Source organism: Corapipo altera, unplaced genomic scaffold, assembly GCF_003945725.1.
Source record: "Corapipo altera isolate COAL_440 unplaced genomic scaffold, ASM394572v1 2b, whole genome shotgun sequence".
Lineage (NCBI taxonomy): Eukaryota > Metazoa > Chordata > Aves > Passeriformes > Pipridae > Corapipo > Corapipo altera.
This window is the reverse complement of record NW_020884874.1, coordinates 17,611,361-17,632,538: the sequence shown is the minus strand read 5'-3', so window position 1 is coordinate 17,632,538 and position 21,178 is coordinate 17,611,361.

Genomic DNA, 21,178 nt, shown 5'->3' with positions numbered 1-21,178 from the left:
TCCAATGCCAAAATTCTATTAATAGTATACGTAAAATATTTGCAACCTTCTATATTAGACATTAAAATACCACCAATAGAATATGTTCAGAGCACCTGGAAAGGTAGTATTACTAGCAATTATGAACCAGGAAGAACTGCATTTATCTCTGTAATGTCTATTAGGAATTTTTGTCGCTAAATTTACACTACCAATCATTAGAATCATTGAAGCTAGGAAAGTAAAAGACTGATTAAACATTAATCTATTATTTTGGGCCACTCCTTGATTATTCATTGTAATATGATGGTGCTTTATCAAAATTAATTCTGAAAGCAAACAACGAACAGTAGTAAACAAGAAGAAATTGCTAAGTAACAAATTATATCTTGAAATAAAGCATTTGCTAACAGTCTTACTTCATTTGTTTTGCCAGTAGAAGTATGAGTAAAGGAACCTGCTTCCTTTCGGTGACAGTAATACAAGCACTGCCCGAAATGCTTCTCCCATTTTGTAGGGATTGCAGTGTAAACACCAAACCCTACATCCCTACTTCTGACAGCAGTCATGCAGCTTTAAGTGAATCAGATTACTCTAAAATAAAAATATACATTCAGCTAAGGCATCTGAGGAACTTCAAGTGTTTATTTATGAAGTCTTTTCAAAGCTTAAGTCTGAAATTAGAATGAAAACCTCACTCTCACTGACTCAGTGGGAATATAATCATTTACTTCAGTGTACCAAGGCTCTAACATCTATGGTCCATTAACAATACTTAATTTACACCAAAGCTTGGTCATCACTTTACGTCATCACTGTAGTTTCTTTTCCACATTATTCCATCTTTTCTCTTTTTCCAGCAGTGAGATAAATGTTTTTCCTGACGATGCTACTAAAATGTTACAGAGATGTCAGAAGAGCTATTGGAAGAGGCTCTTGAGACTAACACTATTTCATTTACTCTTCATCCTTGATTGCTCATTTTATTTTTATTTTGTGAATTTTGAACTGCATGTACAAAATTCACTTCACAGTAACTGGTTATTCTGAAAAAATGATTGTATAAAAATAGAACAAATAAGATATCCTGCAAATGTTTCATTAGATCAAGTTACAATTTTCATATTTCTTTTCAGAACTACAACATTTTAAAAACAGATAGCTAATTTATAGAAATAATTTATCCATTTCTTCTGCATTATTATTAATTATCTAGATGATATATTGGTCTTGGAAAACATTCATCTTCCAAAATCAAGTTGAAAAGGGAATGTATCTCAAAAATATTTTGATACTATGATGAGATTTAGTTGTCTCGAGTGCTCATATGGGAGATAAAATGTTGGAAAATCTATTGTGTTGTTTAGCAGCTGACAATGAATTTGAAAATACACAGTCTAAAATCCACTTAAATATTTTGTCAACAGTTTAAGTGTTTGTCAAGCTGTTGCCACTTTGAAGTTAGCTGTTATTCATTCTTGCATGAGGTCATTACCTTTTTACGTGGTCACCCCTCAAATTTCTAATATATTTGTCATCACATTGCCTCTTTGAGGGATGGAAGTTCCAAAATCTTCATTTTACAGTTTTGAAACCAGTACTCAGAACAGAGATGAAACCAAAAGGGAATCCCAAGGAATGTCTAGGTTAATACTTGTCATTATACCATGCTTTCATGGTGATCCTGACAGTCAACACTTCTTTTTTTTCTCTCATTCATCCTTCATTTTATCTCCTTTGTCAGTTTGTGCCAGGATAACATGAAGGTATATAACACAGCAAGCAGCCCATAATGCAGCTTTAATATTTAACTGAAAGCTGCCTTTCCCATTTAACATTTTTTTCTTTTAAGACAAAAAAATATAAAGTGATTCAGGAAAATTAAATATCTAAATAATTATATAGAGAGAGACACAGTAAGTGATACAAAAGAAAAAATGCACATGGGAGACAAATTATAGACAGAGTAAATGCAACACTAAAGGCAAAAGGGGAGATGAGGGAAAAAATGTATTGACTGGAAGGGTAAAACTGAAAACTGACAAAAAGTCGAGAACAACTAAAAAAGGAGAAGTAAAACACAGAAGGGAAAAAGCTCAGAAGTAAAGAAGGGGAAGACAAAGTGGGGGAAATGGTTTGATGTGTTAGCAATATCATCTGTAAATATTTTCTACAATTTTGAACAAGTAGTAATTCAAGTTTTTCTAGTTAGTGCAAGTCAATATATTCTGTGTGTGAACAGTTTTCATTTCTTTCACTTCCCCAAACCTCTTATGAATTCAAATCATTCTCATTTGTCTGGAATTACCTCTATGTTTAATGTTTTCTGTCACCCAAAGGAATTTGAAAAAATGTTAAATAAATACTGTTATAAACAAACTCTCTTTCTGTGTGTGTTCTTATCTATTCCTCTTCCTGACCTCTCCTACAGCATTGATTCAGAGATATGCACTGTTGCTGAGCAGTGATGCCTTGCAGCCCCAAATCCAGGGCGAAAAGATATTAAAATGGGAAAAAAATTCTTACAATGACCACCTCAGAGGCTCTTTTGCACTTCGGGCCAGAAACAAAGCTAGTATCTGTGCAGAATTCTCTGTCTGGAAATGGTTTAGATCCACTTATGTGCCTGGTAGCAAATTCCAGAGAGGTAAGAGTGGGAAAAAGCCAGCGCTGAGATGGCACTGTACTGTAAGTCTGTTATTCCTCAGGTGACTCAAGCAGTAAAATGGCAATTTCTACCAGCATACAAATTAAAGTATCCTTGTGAGCTCCTTCATGCATTAATAGAGACCTAATTAGCCTGTCAGTTCCCCCAAAACTGGGAATGTGGGGGAGCAAGATCCAGTTCCCTCCAGAAGTATGTAATACACCAGTGGGAGATCAGGCTGCCTTTGGATGCAACACAACTACTAATCCAAATTCTGCATGGATGTTTCAGAGAAAAAGATTTGCTCCAACATCAAGAGGAGTTTTACTCTATGCTTTCTGTATGAATGCCAAAGTGCTAATGATGACACAGAGAATGATAAGAGATCAAGGATCTATTAATAGCTAATCAAATAAATAAATGAAAAGGTGGATGGGATAATGGCCTTGAGGAACAAATTTGAAAGTGACTGGAGAAACAAAGTAGAGGAAGAAAAAATTGAGTGAAGTGGAAATGAATTTGAAAGGTATAAGGTTAATCTTAATTTTCTTCTGTGCAAAACTGAGCATAATTTAAATCATAGTTGAAATTTAAGTATTCCATCAAGGTTATATTTTACCCTGATCTTCTGGCTTTGGTGATAGATTCAAAAGAAACTGTGTTCAATAATTAGGCCTTGCATCATGTTCTTGTGCCATGGGCTACCATTTACAGTGATATTCACCCTTCCTACACAAAGCTCTTGACACCCACAAATCGTGGAAAGTAAAGCAAGAAACAAAACAAAAAACAGTCAAGAAAAATAATAATTAGCAATGAATGCTGAGTGTGGCCTACCTTAGACCAGGAACCTGGAGAACACAGAACATAGGGCTAAGCCAACTGGTGGCCATATTGTTAGCACTTTAGCAATGATAATAATTTGCAATAATAATGTAATGAACAAAGATAGGGTGAAGGCAGAAGGATTAAAGGAGAGCACTCAGCATATATAAGCCATGCTGCATCTACTAAATTCCCAGTGCAGCTGCTTCAGGGACGCTAAGCCTCATGCAGACAGCTGCATCCCCTTGTTGCCATCTGTGGCTTCCATCTCTGGTGCTACTGCTCCTGACAACTTGCACAGTTGCAAAGGTCTAACCCTCCATCAGCAGAAAATATCTGTTCCCGCACCTGCTTGCAGGGAGCATAGCTACCACCTGATCCATAGGATACAAGGGCTTTCCTGAGATTTCGTCAGCTGTTAACTAATCCTACGAGTGATGGCTAGAGAGAGGAATGTCTTGCTAGCTGAGGTATCAGATGGGAACAGAGAGAAGGCATTAAGTTATCAGTTTTATTAGACAACACTAATCTCATTGGTACGGACTTGCTAATTACACTTCAGGAGAAAGTTTTATTACAAATGATGCAATAGGAATCTGAAATAGGTCAATTTTTAAAGGTGGGTCAGTGTAAAACCATCCAAATTAAAGTGGGTGAACATTTCTGTGTTTCCGGAACTTCTGAAGCACTGATTTCCAAACAAAAATAGTGAAATAGAGCAGAAACAGATGATTTATAAACAGTCTCACCCTCAGTCCCACAAATTAAAGACTTACTGTCTTGAAATGAATTCAATTGTCTCCCCTTGCTCCCCAGAGAAAAACTTTCCCTTCACAGTTAAGGCCCAGTGCAATGTCTACTCCCCGTTCTTCTTGGATAGACCCTCTTTCTCTGCTTCAGCTCTTTGTCCCTGTCTCTCTCACTTGCGCATCACAAGCAACTCGCCTCTTGTCCATCTTTAGCACCTTTCAGAAAAGAAACCACTTTCCCAAACCTCCGCACACTGCTCATGACCTTGTGTAGCAGCCAGGGCAAGGGAAATATAAGCAGGCAACCTTCTCTACTAGTTCAGTATTGCTGGTTCGATGTGCTGCTTTTACATGATAATCTGCTAACAGGTTAACTAAACTACTGGGAGGGCTAATGCAAGTGGTCGTTTGAATTAAAAAAGAAAAAGAGTACTCCCATCATCTTTCTAATAATATCAGTCACACAGCTTGCTATTGTTGGCACAACCTTAATCCTCTATGAATGGAAGACATGCAAAACAAGATAAGGTACTAACATATAAAATATGCCTGCTTTAGTTATTATGGGTAAACCCAATTTGAGCTTGACAGTTTACATGTCACAGTGGCTCTGTGCATGAAACATGTGAGACCATCCGGTCCTAAAATACCAATTCAAATCAGTTAAGCATCATGCTTTCTCATGCTGTCAAACTCTGTTAGTCCCAAATAAAAATTTCAAAAGATTAACATAATGAAAGTCTTACTATTAATCTTGCCATAATACAGCCATACAGAATGCTCTAGGCCAGTGCACAGTGTATCAATTGGGTCTGGAGTACAGTACAGTTCTTTTCAGAGCCCTGAAGCAGCATCAAACAGGATGAGAGGACACAAATCACAGCAGTTTTAAGAGTTGTTAAGACCACAAATCTCAAAGAGTGAAGGGCTGGATCAGAAGTTGTAAAGAAGTCCTACACTCCTAGGACGAACAATGTGAGCAGCTCTGAAGGACACTTCTTAAATGTCTAATGCAAAGCATTATCCCTGATTGTTGTTCATCCAGGCTCAACTCGAAGATCCAACACCTCAAATATGCGTCAAGGCTACAATCTAAGATTTACTCACAGGCCTAACTTGTTTACTTCCCTGGGAACAAAAGATTGACCCTGATTTTCAATGACACTTCATCTATTTTTACTCGAGAATTTGGAAACATGATTATTTGACAAGATCATCAGTGGAAGGAAATGCAACACCCTACCTGCTGTTCAGCTTTTCTGTTAATGCAGCATTTTAGCCTAAGGCCTGATTAGGATTCTTTTAGGGTGATTGGACATGGTAAGCTCCTGGAATAGCACTAAGCCAGTATAATTGGAAGAGGCTCTTAGAAGAGATCTAGCCTCTTAATGACATATGGTCAAAAGGTTACTTTGAAAACCAAGAAGTCTTTCTGACTTCATTTTTCAGGTCTGCAGTTCTTTCTTGACTGAACCTGGGAATGTGGCTCTGAGACTTCCTTCTAAAGATAGAATAAGAGAAGTAATGATTTGCATACTGAATTTGTATGGTAGAAATAGTGTATTGGAGCAATGAACATAGAGTTTTAATATCTGGAACCACAGTATTTTACTGATAAAAAATTGCTTTCTATCAATGGTTAATTTCTAATACATAATATATTATATATAGGAACCATAATTTCATTCACCACTGAAGGGAAGTATAGAATATATAACATTAAATACAAAATGAAGATAAGACAAAATAGGTTAAGAAAAAATAATTTTATATCTTCTTGAAAGCAGACACCTTCAATATTTTAGGGAGGGGAAGTTGTAAGACAATGAGAATTACTAATATTGAGCACATTTAAAGGTATGAAAGGTGTAATTGAATTACAATATGGTCAGAATCTTGCTTTTAGGTAGGAATTCTGAGCAAGTACAGCATCATCTAGTTAGAAATTATAGACCTAAGTCACATTTATTTCAGCGAAGATTCCCCCCCCCGATTAAATAGCAGAAGCAGGGAGCTCTGGAGGGAGATAGGTACAAATCCATAAACCAAGACAGAGGTCTCTGAGAAAATATGGAACTACCCTGACTACAATATAAATCATTATCTTTGAAAACCTTAGCTGTATGGAAAAATACTATTTCAATTCATTTCATATAAGAAGCCTATAACATATTCAACTTTAAAGCTCTTGACAAAAATAGGTGACAGAATCATCCAGAGCTGGTTTATAAAGCAGTCTACTGCATGAAATGCAAAACAGAGAGTAATCTGCTGTTTTAATTACATGTTCAGAGCAAGTGCAATATCTCTAGCTTTAATAAACATTGACCCTTTAACTGAATACTCCCTACGAACACATTAATGCCCATCTGGGAAATAATCCAATGAAATAATCCAATCATATCAACAGGGAATGACTGTGAGATTGGCAAGTGAGGGCTCATACACTTTGGGCTGCAGTACAATGTTGCCAGAGCTGTGTACCTTTCACAGAATATTTTTTCTCTAAAATCAGCTTGAAAATCCTGTTGTTATGAAATGAATCAAACTAGCATCACTGTGAAATTAAGCTCTCTTAGGTTACACAGACACTAGTAGGACAAAAAAAAAATGTAAACGGAATTTCTCTTTGGTAACTTCAACCCTTGCTTTACAGAAGTGCTTTTTTTTCACAGTAGAAAGGAGTTGATGATGCCATTTTTGCTTTCTTAAGTCTGCAGAATTTGGGCTGTGGTTAAAGAGCAAAAATAAATTCAAGACTCTTCAGAAGATTGATTATATCCAGAAAATCTCCCAACTGCCTGGAAGTACCCCATTCAGTCTCAGAAGCAAAGGCTTCTACCAGTTTATCACCTTTGAGACTCAGAAAATATGATGTGCAACAAACAGAAATGAAAATTTTCTTCCCATTACCACACTGACGTTTACTGCTACCAGTTATTCCTAAACCACAAGGAAAGATTCAAATCTCCAATTTTGATGTTGCAATGGGCTATAAAGTTGTAACTGGCTAGAATCTCACAGCTACGTAAAATCTCTGAACCAATGAAGTCCAGCCAACTGGTATTGATTATTATATTAATTTAGAGCCACTGCATCCTGATAGGTATCAGGAATTTTGGATGTGCAGAGAAGGAATTAAAATGTTGGCAATATACATGTACTGGCATAAATATAAAGCTGGTGAAAGAAAGTAAGTGAAAAGGAGAGGAAGAGATGAGTGATTTGACCATGATTGGAGAAAGAAATCTTGTTTTTCTGTTTCCTGCCCAGTTATTCTATTCATGCTTCCTATAATGTAATGATTTTAAGTTGCATATGTAAGTCCATATCTATTGGTCAATGAAACTTTTTTTTAAATGGGTTTTGTCCAAAGAGAAAAAGTGAGATCAGACTGCAGTCATTTGATTCAGAGCAGTTGAGAGCTGCTGGTGAGGTTTCCATTCATGTTAGGCTTTTTGTTTGTTGGTTGTTTGTTGGTTTCTAGAATGTTGATTCTAGAAACGAAAAAGCATTCAATTCATTCCTCTAGTACCATGAGCAACAAGTAAAAGGTAATAACTTGCGTTCATTTCTACCCTTAAAAAGTAAGGATTTTCATTAAAGTCAAATAGTCATCAGTAAAGTGCAAACTCTAAAGGAGCATTTTATTCCTACTACCTTCATCAGAAACTGTGGAAAACGGCCACACTGAAGACACTGAGGACTTCTTTCTAATTTAAAATTCCAGCTCTAATTCGGCAACAGAGTTGCACTGACAAATCTATTTTCAGCTGGAATTCATAACTGTGTAATGTTTACAGATACCAAGCCTGAAAGGAGATCTAATTTTGCTGTATGTTGAAAAACAATTCAGCTACAGGGAGCTTCAAAATTTTTTACATCTTTTTATTTTTCACCCTCACTCAAATGATTCCTTTTGGAATGTTTTATTTTTACTTTATCCTCTCTTCAAGATGATTGCACAGAATTTCACACACTTCCTCAGAGGCATGCTGTTGTGTGTAGTTACTAGAAACCAGTAATTTATTACTTCAGACCAGCATTTTTCTTTTTCTTAGTTTTCTCAAGGTCTGATGAAGTACTTTGCATTCTTGGGAGGCCAAATATCAGTAGCAGCCATGCTATTCCCTTTGTACCTAAAATCTAGCCACATTAATGCCTAAAACAAACAGAAGATAGATTCTAATTGAGACTCTACCCATATAACTGTGCATAAGGGACTTCAGAAATTAACCTTGATAGCCCTTATAACCTTGCATGGGGTATTCCTGTATGCAAATGATGGACTATATCTTACAGTATAAAGTCACAAGTCCATCAAGTGCAACACCTCTTTCTCAGTGGCAAATTACAGATATCTTGGTAATAGTGTAAAAACAAAGCCTGAATATGCCAATATTTCTCCACAATACCTTTTCATTCTCCAGTAATTAGGGGTTCAGCAAATTTCTGAAGGAGAGGTATTATATATATTTGTGTACTATCTGGTGGATTTTTCTTTCATTAATTAGTTTTCTGAGCAGCTGTACAATTTTAATATCAAAATATCCTATGGGAAAGGGTTCCACAGTATAACTAATTTTGTTCATTTTCAACCTACTCCTCAAAAATATTATTTGAACTCTCACTCACTTCTGAAGGAAAAAAAATTGTTGACTGCCTTCTCCAGGCCATGATGGCTGAACAGTCCTAAAAGATTTAGTTGTACCTCTTATGGAAACTATTTATTCTCTTTGATCATTGTTATTGTCCTTCCTTGAACTTTTTCTAGTTCTGCCCTGTCCCTTCTGGGCATGAGACATGAGGGAAGACCAGCTATGTAACATGGTATTTTAAAAGTGGACATAACTTGACATGCTGTTTTGCTCTCTATTTGTGTAATAATCATTTATTGGTAGCATTGCTCCTGCTGTGGTTGCCCAAGGACATATCAAAACAAGCAGCTTGGAAATGGAGGTAATACATTTATCAGAACAAATAATAATAATAATAATAATAAAAAAGATACTCTTGGCATGTGTTTCACAAAAGGCTCATGCTGAAGGACAAGTGTAATACATAAATACATATCCAAGACTTTTTTTTTTTTCTGAACAGCAGAAGAAAGTACAAAGTTTATCACCCTGCATGTAAGTTAGGATTATTTTGTCCACATTGTATGTTACTTCCCAGAAATCAAAATCATAGAATTATAGAATATGTTAAGTTGGAAGGGACCATCAGGATCGAGTCTAACTCCTGATCCCACACAGGACACCCCAAGAATCACACCATGTGCCTGACAGCATTGTCCAAATATTTCTTGAACTCTGGCAGGCTTGGTACTGTGACCGCTTCTCTAGGGAGCCTGTTCCAGTGCCCAATCACCCTCTGGATAAAAAACCTTTTCCTGATATCTAACCTAAACCTCCCCTGACTCAGTTTCATGCCTGTCACTGGTCATAACAGTGAAGAGATCAGTACTTGCCCCTCCACTTCCCCTCCTGGGGAAGTTGAAGACTGCGATGAGATCTCCACTCAGTCTCCTCTTCTCCAGACTGAACAGACCAAGCGCCCTCAACCACTCATCATGCGGCTTCCCCTCAAGGCCCTTTACCATTTCATTGCCCTTCTCTGGATGTTGTCTAATGGCTTAACATCTTTCTTATATTGCAGTGCCCCAAACTGCACACAACATTCAAGGTGAGGCCGCCCCTGTGCAGAGCACAGCAGGACAATCCTCGACTGGCTGGTGATGCTTTACCTGATGAGCTCCAGGACACGGTTGCCCCTCCTGCCTGTCAGGGCACTGCTGACTCCTATTCAACTTGCCTGGGTCCCTTTTTGTGGCACTGCTCTCCAGTGTTTCATTCTCTTTTCTATACATACAATCAGGGTTGCCCTGTCTAGGTGCAGAATCCGGCATTTGTCCTTGTTAAACTTCATATGGCTGGTGACTTTCCAACTCTCTGACTTGTCTACAGGGCCTCTTCGCCCTCAAGGGAGACAACAGCTACTCCCAATTCCATGTTGTTGGCAAATTTACTTAGTATACCTTAGAGAATAACTGGTCTGTAATCCCAGAATCCCTCATTGAAACGATTGCAAAAAGTTATTGTCTTAGTCGCCACCTTCCTTACCTTTAGTATAGAAAGAGTTTTCAGGAAGTTAATGTTCAGCTATTTCATCCTCAATTTTCTTTAGACCTCCTGGGTAAATATCATATGATCTGGCAGTTTAGTCCCCCTGGGGAAAGTGTGGTGCTGACTTGCAGGCTGGGGTTAAACCACTACAATTTGTTCTACAATCTCTTTCACAGACATTTCGATTTAAAACAGATCTTCTGATACGTCCTGGTAAAGATGACTTCTGAAGTGTGAGTCTCTTAGATCTTCCAGGCTGAGGAAACACGCAAGACTCCCTTTGGATTTTCTGCTGTAACTCCTCCTGTCATTAATATGTCAATTGTCCTTAATGACTTCAAGGGAGGCTCCCCACGCCCCAGGGCTTTGAGGAACAGTTTGCTGTTAGCTTTTATGCCTTTAGCAAATAGTCCCTAAAATATTAATTTTTGACCTGTAACTTGCCACTTGTCACATTTTGCTTCCCTTTCACTTGCTTGGACATGCTTTGTTTTTTTCAAGGATACTTTCTTACCTTTTTCAGCATTTTTTAAACTCACTTTCTGTCCAAATCAAGATTGTAAAACTACATATTTAAGAGGAAAAAAAGAAGATCATTTTGTGTATCATTCTTTTAAAAAATCCTTTAAAAATCCCAAGCAACACAACTGTTTCTTTTATTGTCTTTCTTCACTACTTTTTAAAGACTGTTTTATTACAGAATTAGTTGCTTTCCTTTTTGCCATGCCATATAGTCACACTCAGTTCATTTATTGTTCTGCTCCTGCTTTTCTGACCTCTGAAAATGTCCTGCTCATAATTTGGTATTAATTACTGCATTACTTTGCTCTTTGACTTATTTTTTTTTCTGTTAGCTGGAATACACGGAGCACATTTTTAGGTTTATCTATGACACATGCTGATTGGAAATGCTAAAAGTCAGATAATTGTGATTGACATGCAATCATTAATGCATTAGAAGAAGAAGGTGTTGTGGAAGTAAGAATTTTTCTGAGCTGATATACAGAGTTAAAGTGTATGCTGTGATCTACACACTTAAATGAAAATCAATAGATAACTATGGAATGAAAATACCTAGGGGAGATTCAGGTTCTGCTGAGAGCATTCACCTGGGGGAGCGCAAACATTTCAGACACGAACAGAAGCCATTGATTGAGAGCTGAAGAGGAACAGAAGGACCAAAAGTTCTCTTTAGAAGGCTTATTCTGTCCTGTATCCTGAGCACCCTACAGATAAGCATCAGGTAAGCTTAATGTTTTTCTTCAATTGGTTTAGCCACAGAAGAATAATTGCTATCCTAAGAAGACATGTGTGAAATGCCCAGCCTAAGATGACTCACGTACTTAGAAGACCTATAGATCTTACCTTTATCAGAGACAGAAAACAAATTTTCGAAGGATGGAGTGTCTGAAATGACTGATGTAATGAATCACCTAATCAATTTTCTACTGAAGGACAAGGCAATTTCCTGTCTAGACTGTATTGTAGAAGTACTTGATACTAATTTTCAGCAAGCAAAAGAATAGCTGTCTGTAACTATTTTCTCTTCACACAAAGCCTGCAGAAGACTGCAAGTTTTCAAAGTAATACTGAGCTGACTAAAAGGCAGGATACACAACAAAACATAACATCCTGCTCTCCTCAGTGTTTCTGTTAAAAGCAGGCAGTGTTTATTTCCAACTTATCAATTGAAAAAATTGTCATACTAAAGCTAACCTTGGCTCAGGTTATAATCTCAAGGCTGTGTGACTGAACTGTGATACTCTCCTATCTGTTATACCAAATTAACAGAACTATTTATGAAATAAAATGCTTTTTGAAAGCAAAAGTATCACAATTTGACTAATGGGTTGCTCCCCCTCCTCAGCCACTTTTGTCTCTATTATTAAACTACAATTTAAAGGACAAATAGAAACAATTCATTTTGTTTCTAGACTGTATTTGATTGAGTAAATGTACTATTACTTTGGAAACAATTTCATATCTTTGGTTATTTGTCACACACTAGTTGCCACTATATGGATCTTTACTGGGTAGTTGCTGCATCTCTGGTACAGGGGAATCACATCTTTAATGTTATGCTTAGTAGTTCCTTGGAACAATTAATTCCTAAATTGCAGCACTTCTACATATCTTTGTTGGTCACATATATTCTACTAATGGCATAACAGAAAAAATGGCTTTAAAATTACACAGGTGACTTAGGAACACTGTGGTCTTGCTTAAGCATGTTCATGCTTCATTTTATTCGGATATCAGGAGCTGATTTCCATCTATCAACACGGTAAGAAGATTTTCAGAGGCAAAGACAAAAGAGAAATATTTACCATCAATCTAAAGCTGAAGAACTGAGTGGTAGAAATGCTCTGAAATTTCTTTTGAATGCTGAGAGTGTCCCATAACTCTAAATAAATTCTACATGAAAAATCACTCACACTTTTCAAATTAATCACACTACAAATTAGGGGTTAAGAGTTTTTTTTGGCGGGGGGGAGGCAGGGGGCAGGTGTTGGGTTGGGTTTTTTTTCATAAAAGCACAAAGCTATAAACAGCCTTAATTGAAATGAAGCTGTGGGAAGTCATCTCGTCCAATCTCCTATTCAAAGAGGAGCCAACTCAGAAGTGAGGTACAAAGTAGATTTGCATCTATCTTAACTGCATCCTGAGGCTGAGGTCCTCAGCTCTTCACTGCATCTACCCTTCTAGCCTCCCAGCTCAGTTCTCTGAAAGGCAGAGCCTGTGGCAGAGAAGCACTGAACTAGGGATCATTAATTGAGGGAGAAGGACCAGGCAGGATGGAAAATCCCATATGCCTTTGCAGTCCTGGCGACCACAACCTTTGTCTCAGGAGCCAAAGAAAGCTGCCCTGAAATTGTCTCAGAGCTGTGCTGGAGACCCTCCCTGCAACACAAAAGGTGATAAGGAGGTCACTTCATTGTTTCAGGGATATTTTTTTCTACCATATTCCTTTATTTAAATCCTTAGTCATACAATGTTGAATATCCTTTAATAAGTGAACTTCATATGAGATAAACCAAGAGGTTTATAATTTAGCTTCTGGGCTCCATTTCCATAGGAAGGCTATTCAGTAGGTCCTGAATTTCAGCTTGTACATCTTTGCCTTTGTAATAGTTTAATTTTGCAATTACAAAAAAAAATAAATAAATAAAAACAAACCAAACCAAAACAAAAAACCCCCTAATTCTACATAATTGTAGGACAAGGAAAAAAAAAGGAAAGAAAGAAAGCATCACTTGTTCATGAAGATTTTGAAATCCTATAATAAATTACAGTTATTTCTCTGGCCCTGTGGAAAAACTGAAAAAGTTTTATTTCAAAAAATGTGGAGTTGAGTTAGTCTGTAAATGCTAGAACATATAAAGCATTTTAAATGTCTGAGGTAGAAACAGTTATACACCTAACAGCACTGAGCACATAGCACTAAGTATAGTACAGATCTAATTTCTGACATGTTTAATCAGTCCTATTCAGAAAAAATCTTTTGACTTTAGAGATAACTGTGCTGGAATAACAGGCATATATGGACTTCAGGGTCTAAGTTTATATTAGCTAATAGATAAAATTTCCACTGTGTCGCCACTGGTACACTAGGACAAAGCTGGAAGGCCAGTAGTTTTCTCCTATCTCATCGCAAGCAAAGAAGATGGATTTCTGATTATTTTCAGAAGCTCTAAAGATCAAATAAAAAGAGTATTTGAGATTTTCCAAACTTAGTTACTTTGTTTTATGACGACAGAAGGAGTAACATAGGGTGTCAGCATACATCTCAAAATTAAATCTGCATGCTATGTAAAATAATACTATTCTGCTTCCATGGCACTACTGTGGTCTTCTTGAAATGAGATACCACAGGAATAGCATACTTAATCATATTCTGATGTCAGAATATGATTAACTTCTTTTTTCAGAAGAAGAAGGGATTTAAAAAATCAAACTTTCAACACCACATTCCTAGTGAAAATCCTTCCCTAGTTATAACCTTTCTTTCAAAAAGAGTCAGTTCACACTAAAGAACGACCTGTCTCACCCTTGTATCACAGGTTCAGGAATGCTGGTTGCTTAGTGCCAGAATGAGTGTGACTGCAAGTACCTGTGGAGCTAAAGCCAAACTATGGTCAACTAGCATAGTTCAGATTTCTTTAGACAAAATCTGTTAAAGGGAAATTAATTTCAAAATTCGGAGTTTATCTGCTTATAAGTCTTTCAAAAATTATGTTAAAATGCCTGCCTGCTAATGCATAGGTGACATAGCCATTTTAAAATGCATGCCAGAACACACTGCACATGCTGAACAGTGGCAGAAGTGTTAAAAATACAATGTTGTGCACACAGTAGGGAAATTGACTGGCAACTCAGTTCCAATGATATCTTTGCATTTAGCACATCAAAACCCTGTCTGGGCTTGAAGGCAGTGCTAGGGCATCTCCAGCATTCCAGCGGCAATGGTGTATCTTGCAGATAAAATTCTGTTTTGTCTAGTGCCTTATTCAGTTGTTTGAATTTGATTTATTGATCACAAACATGAATTAAAGTAACAGTGGTGGAAGTACACATAGGTATACTGGGGCTGGGCAACGGACAAGTTTGCATCAGCTGAGCCACCTTAAGAAGCTGCCCCCCTTTCTTCCCCCAACACTTGCTCCCAGCCCCTTGACTTTCCCACCACCATGCTGGCGCAAGTATTTCTTCAGCCATTCATATAGCCAGCACAGATTCCAACTGAAAAAAACAGGTCTTTGATGCTGGAGTGGGATATTTTTTTAATGCAGGTCAGTTCCCCATATAGTTCCATGGAGAGCTGTGCAGACTGAAGTTATTAGCTCAGGAGCTGAGGCAGCAGTGCTGCTGCAGACATCACATCACAGCCTGAGGGACAGTGCCTTGTTCCAGCAAAAGGTGCATCCAGTAGCCAAATATCAATTACAGAAAAACCTGTCAAAACTGGAATTACATACGACATTTCCCATAACAGCAGGGAAAATTACTGGAATCTCTCACCTCAGGCAGTAGTTATGTGGTTGGTATCATCACACTCCACATCTCCAGACCTTCGTTCCTGCAGACTGGCACTACTGAACTTACATACACAGGTCAAAGTCTTGAAAAACTCCTCTAGGAGAATAGGCATGCATGTGTGCACACATCTCACAGGCGCACACACACATGCTTTCCACAAGAGAAAACCACTATACAAAACCTCTTTGAGATCCATGAAACTCTATAAGAATGCTGGTAAAATGTTGCAACATAAGCCTCAGTCACTTTAGCCTTTGCCTTCTGACTGACTGGTTGAAAATTTTTTGATTGCTAAAGAAGGAAAAGCATAACATTTTTTGTTGTCAAAAACCAATGTAATGATCACACTTGACTGCCATTTCCCTGACTGCATCATATTTTATATCTCCTCTGCATGAAATAGTAGCACTACATTAGGTATGTTACTGCAACACCTGCCTTCTGCAGGAGGGAATATGCTCTTGTACTGCATAGGAAAAATCTATAAACTAAGTTAATATAAATATCACCCAGTTTGAAGACAACACTTTCTAAATAAATGAAAACAGAAACTAAAGAGTAAACAGTGTGATATTATGTATATGGAATTTTTCAGCCATGGGTATTTTAGTCTGGACTAGTTATTTTTTTCTTCTATGTTAGCACAGTTCTCTGTCCTTGTCAGCGTCAGATGCAAAGTTATATGCAGACATGTACATTTTTATCCTGTTGCCAGTATAGAAGATACTACATGATACCAGTATAGATGATACTAGATGATACCAGTATAGATAACAGTAGGTGATATCTCTGGACCAGATCAGAAGCTGAAGGAAATTGGCTTCCACGCATCCTTGACAGTTTATACCAGCTGAGAAACAAGATTGCTCTCTCTATGTGAAATGGAATTGCAAAGAAACATCAAAGCACTTTTGTAAAATGGTTTCAGTTTCTTCAGCAAATAATTATCTTTATACTCCCCAACTCTACAATAGGTGGTTTCCTACTTTTTCTTTCACTTATTCTAGCAGTTAGTTGTGTTGATCTTTTTCTCTTCGATTTTTGCTGTATGGAGTTGATTTGTCATGCTAAGAAGGTTAGTTCAGGCTCTTAGAAATAGATACAAAATTTGATTTAGACATCTGCAAATAACACACATATATCTAGAATTGCACTCCCTATAGCCTACAGGATTGTTATACAGACCAAATGATTATTAAGAACTGTCATACATTGAATATGGAATTGCTTAAACACCAAAAACCACTGAGTATCTGGAACACTCACCTCTCTAATGTTCATGGTCTAACCAGGACTCACAGTCTCAAAACCTTCACAGGAAGAAGCACTTATTTGTAGGGTTTTTTAAATAACTCCTTCTATCAGGAAATGGACACATTTGGTTCAACACTTCCTCAGTTAGAGGTTTTAGGCTTCCATCTCCCATCACTCATGCAAACACTCTGACCCGAGAGCCTGGAGGATGCAGCTATCATGGCTGGGTGTCCGCTGTACTACTGGTGGAAGTGGGGCGCTGTGCAAAGGGGCACATAGTTCCTATGGGGCCGGGGCGCATTCTTCTGCAGCTGGGAGGTAAAGGCATGTGATGGCAGGAGAGGATCTGGGGGAGTTTCTTCCTTTCTGAATCAGTGATTCTGCATTTTGTGGGAGACTCACAGCCTGCCAGAGCACACCAAAATCATGAGGTACCTCAAGGAAGCCTCTATTCTGGAGCCTGGCTCACTCTGCATGGTGCAGAGCATGGATACTCCAGAGCAAATGTACAGGACTCCATGCTATTTCCATCCCTAAAAAAATCCCAGAAAGGCACATTCTATCAGATACCTTCAAGACTAGGATGCATTCCGCACAGGACTTTTTCTGAAACAGGATTTTCAACTTGAGCTTTCTTATTTGAGTCTTATTCACTTTCCATAGTTATCTCCATTCATTATCCAGATACCTCCATGTAAAAGGAGTCTGAAAGACCTGTTTTATGGTCTTGATTCAAGATTATTCTTTATTCATCACACAAAATCTTACAACCCTTGATACCACATTTCAGAATAAATATTATTTTTTTACTTTTTATTGTTCTGTGTTTGTTACATGATAGAGCCATTTCTCAACCACGATTAATTAATTGCCTGAATCATTCTAATTTCTGGATTCCTGATCAAATTATTTAAATTCTTTATAATACTAAAATTCCCCAAAGTACTTGAGCACATATTGAACCTTAAGCATGGTCTCAAGGCAATCTCTCTGCAGAAGGACTGTTAAGCAACGTGGTATAAGGACATGTTAAAAACTGGTTTGCTGGCAAGAGTATATACTACATCAGATCCCGTTCTGATCTGGTTGAAGCCAGTATAAGAGGATATTATCAAAAGTAGTGACTATTGGATTAGGCTGTTAACCTCAGTGCTCTGAGACTAATCTGGGGAAAAGTCCGATGTGCTTAATTCCGCAGTAAGTCTTTAGAAACTCATAAAACTTTTTCCTTACATGTAAAAATACAAGGCATCTTATATTATGAAAAATAACGTACCCTCTTTTTCTTTGATACAATTTCATTATTAAAAAAAAATTAAAAGCCAACAACAATCCACAAGAAAGCTTCTTGCACTTAGGAGATCTAAAGCCGCATAAAATAATTAATAATATGAATTTATGTTTTCTATGTCATTCAAGCAAATATATTAGAACAAATTTTGTGCCATGGTATGTTTGGAACAGAATGATTAATCCCAGGTACACTGGCTGAGATCACCCAACCCAATCTACTCTGACAGTACAGAACCACTAATGACTTGAGTACTTTTAGAGGTTTCTGATAAATAAATGGGGTATTAAATTAATTAATATTTGTGAATTATTCTGACTTCCTAAGATAAACTCTGTCAAAATGTACATGTTTATTTCTTATTATTTTGCACTAATGAAAAGCAAAGACATTTACAGAATTGCAAACAAGTGCTTGCTAAGTAAGTGCTTTAATTAATGCAAAATAACTGGATTTTTCTGCACTATGTCCGGAAATATCTGCAGACAAAACAAATGTTTTCGGTTTTATGCACAGCTGTAGATCTGTGACTGGTACTTGACAAGCACAGGGCTGGAAGACAAATACAGAGGGAACAGAGTCTAGTGAGGAGGCTGCTGCCCTGATACAGGATGCTGAGCCTGGATCCTGCACCATGGGCTCTGATGCTACCAAAGGTATTATGGGCTTCTTAGCTTGACTCTCACTTTTCCTCAGTTGCAGCCAATTTTTGAGAGAAGGTGTAAAAATTCTAAGTCTGGTCCATTAGAATTAAAGAGACTGACCTTCATACAGGAATGTGCTCCTTTTACCACTGAGTATATATATCTGTTTAATGTATGGAATTTACAGTAATTTAACTGTTTTCTATGGCCAAGTCCAAAGAACTGTTTTTGTTAATCTGCTTGATGCATTCATCATTTCTGTTCTATTTTATAAAAGATCAGGTTTCCTCTGCAAAATATGTTTTCCTATGTTCTTTTTCCCTCTCACCATTCATTTCAAGGTTCAGACAGTTGGCTTCACCTGAGAGTGACACTTCTGTACATACTTTTACTGAAAAGATAATGGACCATCACATCATATCATGTCATTTTCTCACCATTCTTTGAATTCTTCAGGATGAAGGTGAGGATGACTGTAGAGTAGGCTCCTGTAAACCCGCAGTCCATCTCAGAATGGATTGTCTGTGCATCTGGATTCTGAGACAAATGCTTTCATTTTCATTTTTTAAGTTCTTCTAGACTATACTGGAGATTTAGCACTAGAACTTCAACACTGGTTCTCTGTGGGCTAAACCACGTGTGTTGTGGCAACACTCTGACACCACATATTACTGATGTGATCTCTGTTTCTTTACTATGATATGTATGAGATGCAATAGAGATTGTAGCCACTGAGAGAAAGCAAACCTTGCTTTTGTTCTATTATGCAAGGTCTTCCAACAATGGTGCAGGTTATTACACTGAGTTTAAACTGTAAGAGATTTTTTTTTCTAGAATTTAGACAGCTAACAGTTGGCCAGTGCAGTCTACTAGACAGTGAACAGTTTTCTTGCTCTGGACACAATCTACCTCCCAACTGCAGCAGTCTGAGGAAGATCAAAATAAAGGTGAAAAATTCCTAACATACATAGGGAGGAAGAAAAAGTTCTACAACTACTTTTCTCAAAATACCACAGATACCTTTTTATCTCTGTTAGTTAGGAAGAGGGAAGAATTTGGCAAGCTAGCGCACAATGGTCTGCAAAGCATTTACTGCCTGTACAGAAAATTTCCCACAGGGAAAGTTCAGGCTTTCAAGAAGAAATCCTGCAGGAAATAGCTCCTTATCCAGCCACAAGCACCACTCACAAAGTGAAGCTCTGTTGCCAAAGGGATCCAACAGTAGAAAGAAATTTATCTGTTACAGAGATTTTCTTACCTCTTACTGTTTTCTGCAGATCTGTGCAATTTTTATTGTATCTGTGGGTTAAAGGAATCTTGGCACTTGCTGTATCAACAACTAAACTCTCAAGCTCCAGCTCTGTTATCTAAAACCCATTTCCTAACAGTAACCTCGCTATTTTTATATATATATTGATCCTATATGGAAAGAAAAATGACCAGCATAGTTTCAAACAGTGAAAGTGCTCCTTTCTTTTGATAGATTAGTCAACAGAAAAATAGATTGCAATGTAGGACTTTTTCCCCCATGGGTTAATTTCACTCAATCTTGTTCAATATTATTAGAATTGTTAGCACTGCATCTGATGTATGGTCTGTGATATGTCACTAATAGAGTGCCTGTCATGTGTGTACATGTGCATGAAAACTGGCTATTTTATCTACTGTTTCAAATAAGCTTAAAAAATACACGTGGAGCATTGCTTCCCTTGCAGCTGTGGAGACTACAGACTCTAGTCCTGAAATCTTTAGAAAAGTGAATTAGATAGAAAGTTTAATCTTCTGAAGTTAGAAGTCTTGATTTCACAGGCTCTTTGCTTATAAACTTGGTCTGAAACATATAGGATTGCACTCTGAACCATGTTGCAATGCTACTATTCAGATTATATGAGGGTTTGGTGAGCACAAGGTTCATCCCAAAAATCTTTCAGCAGCCTCTGGCTCTAGTAAGACACAGTAAGCTTAGCAGTGACTTTTCACCATTATGTTGGAAGTAGGTTCTCTCTTGTGTGCCTTATTAAAACAATTTACAACCAAAACCAGCCTCACTTGAACTCCATTTCCAGCTTTTTCATGCCTTTGCTTGTCAGTCCTTTTTTTTCCTCACACCACTTCAACACATTACTTATATTTTTTAAAACAATTTGAGTGTTTGTGAGATGAGACACACTACAGATTTTGAGTGGGAAATTAATTAATTAATGATATTTTGCTTTTAAAAAAACCACTGCTTTTTAATCTTTTTTTATGTCCATGTTTTGGACCGTCATCTCTTTTGTAATCTAATGATTAAGACCTGAGGCTGTCACCTTAGTTCAACATTCTCTCAAACTATCCACTTAAAGTCTTTGGCAACAGTCTTTGTTTTCCACAAAACTCAGTAGAATCTGAAAGTTAGGTGTTCTCTACCCCTAATTATGGATTTTACAAACTCCATAATGTTTGTTTTCTGGAATTGTGTCTAATGCAAGCAAAAGGCAAAGAAGAGACAGAGGGATCCTTCTAATTACATCATCAGCACCATTACAATATTTACCTGGAAGGTAGGCACAGGCTTGGGTACAATCTTGATCTGCATGGGGAACTGGCAGGTATGACTGCACTTGGCAATACCAGAATATATACCA